Below are 2834 nucleotides of genomic sequence, written 5' to 3'. Positions count from 1 at the left end.
AATTATACTCAAAATAATGAAAAACAATAAGTTGAAGATGGAAAGCCCTAAATGATAACATCATTCTTAAACTTAAAACTTGGATGAAAGAAAGAGTTCCAGAGGACTGGAAACAGCCATCATAGATCTTCTTCACAAAAAAGGGCCCTAAAGATGATCCAAATAACTATGGGGGTGTACCACTTTCGGCAGTACCGCTTAACTATGCAGAACCCCAATTAGATCTACTATTACAACAATACCAAGGTATTTGGAAAAAATGGATCATGCAGCAAACAGATGTGGAAGCTAAGAACTGTTCTCCAAATGAGATAACTGAGAAAGAAAGGCACAACAGTTACATTTGTATATTTCAAGAAAATGTGTGATTCCATTGACAGAAATCCTCCATCAATGTTATGAAAAGATATGGTTTGGACCCACAAACTACAAACATTATCCAAAACACATTAACAAATACTTCATTTAAAGTCAGGTTCTGTGGAGAATTCTCCAAAAACTTTGAGATAAAAAAGGAATCAGGCATGGACTGTTGCCATTGCTTTTCAACTGCACCCTGGAGAATGTCACTAGAGTGTGGAGAAGATTTGTGACAAAAAATGTCAAACTGGTAAACCAAAAATATTTTATCTATGCGGACTGTGTAGCATTCATGTATGACACTGCCTTGATAATAAACATGCCAGAAAATGCCACAATCCAAATAGAAAACCTAATTGTGCAAACAGGAAAAATCAGTTTACAGATTTCTTTTTCAAAGACAGAATTTATTGTAAAAGCTAAAAATTGTCCATGGGAATTACTCAGGAATGAAACAAAACCAAGGTCAGCTTACTCAAATATTTAGGCAAATGGCTAAGCATGAACAACAATGAGAAGGGCAGTTTAGAGATAAGATCACATAAGATGAACATTACACCAGAAGAGGAAGGCTTTATTGTGAAATACCAAAATTAAACATTGTAATACACAGGAGTGGGACCTGAGGCTCTGCATGATGCCAAAACACTAAAACTAGTGTGAGAATGTGGTATAAACAAAATCGTGGAAATAGAAAGAAGACTAGTTACAAGATTACTTGGCCCAAGGACAACAGAAACAGAATGCAACACAATTCAGAGGTTGCATCAGTAGTGCAATGAATGCTATAAAAATATATGGGAGTCACAGGTTGTGTGGTGACTACTTTCTTTAATGACATGTTTAATTTTGTACATCATCAGATTAATCCGAAAAAGATCCATAAAGAGCCACAAATAATACATAGCGCATAATAGTAGGTAACTAACCACTTAGAACAAACAGGAAATAAATCAAAGTACAAACATGAAAACACTCCAATCTTTAGGAAAACATGTTGTACATAGGTATGGAGTCAAATTTACACATCAGACAATGTTAAACTGAATCATCAAGGTGGCTATGCCATTCAGGAAGACAACACAAATGGCATAACCACCGTAATGATTCAGTTTAGCATGATCTGATGCATAAGATATTTTACTCCGTACTTATATATAACATGTTTTCCTTAACTTTGGTATGTTTTCATGATTGTACTTGTTTTCATGACTTTACTTTGATTTATTTCCTGTTTGTTCTTGGTGGTCAGTCACCTACTATTATCCACCCCCTATACATTATTTGTGCCTCTTTGCAGATTTTTTCTGATTACTATGATGATATATAAAATGAAATGCATCATTAAAGAAAGAAGTTGCCATACAGCTGGTGACCTCCATGTATTTTTATAGAGTCCATTATAGCACTGATACAGCCTTCAAATGATGTAAAAAGGGCGCACACCTCTTAAGTGACATCATGTCATACCTGTCAAGAATACAATACACCACAAACCAACAAAAGAATCTATGAATATGTAAATCACATAATATGCACTATGTGCAAAGACGTATGTTGTTCTTTGGTCATTTGGCTTGCATGGATGATGATAGACTGAAGAAGGAAACAATGAAATGATCATGTGGCATTGTTGGCAGGGAGGCCCCATCTACATCTACATCTACATTGATACTCCGCAAGCCACCCAACGGTGTGTGGCGGAGGGCACTTTACATGCCACTGTCATTACCTCCCTTTCCTGTTCCAGTCGCGTATGGTTCGCGGGAAGAACGACTGTCTGAAAGCCTCCGTGCGCGCTCTAATCTCTCTAATTTTACATTCGTGATCTCCTCGGGAGGTATAAGTAGGGGGAAGCAATATATTGGATACCTCATCCAGAAACGCACCCTCTCGAAACCTGGCGAGCAAGTTACACCGCGATGCAGAGCGCCTCTCTTGCAGAGTCTGCCACTTGAGTTTATTAAACATCTCCGTAACGCTATCACGGTTACCAAATAACCCGGTAACGAAACGCGCCGCTCTTCTTTGGATCTTCTCTATCTCTTCCGTCAACCCGACCTGGTACGGATCCCACACTGATGAGCAATACTCAAGTATAGGTCGAACGAGTGTTTTGTAAGCCACCTCCTTTGTTGATGGACTACATTTTCTAAGCACTCTCCCAATGAATCTCAACCTGGTACCCGCCTTACCAACAATTAATTTTATATGATCATTCCACTTCAAATCGTTCCGCACGCATACTCCCAGATATTTTACAGACGTAACTGCTACCAGTGTTTGTTCCGCTATCATATAATCATACAATAAAGGATCCTTCTTTCTATGTATTCGCAATACATTACATTTGTCTATGTTAAGGGTCAGTTGCCACTCCCTGCACCAAGTGCCTATCCTCTGCAGATCTTCCTGCATTTCGCTACAATTTTCTAATGCTGCAACTTCTCTGTATACTACAGCATCATCCGCGA

This window comes from Schistocerca piceifrons, chromosome 1, assembly GCF_021461385.2.
Source record: "Schistocerca piceifrons isolate TAMUIC-IGC-003096 chromosome 1, iqSchPice1.1, whole genome shotgun sequence".
Lineage (NCBI taxonomy): Eukaryota > Metazoa > Arthropoda > Insecta > Orthoptera > Acrididae > Schistocerca > Schistocerca piceifrons.
This window is presented reverse-complemented; position numbering follows the sequence as displayed.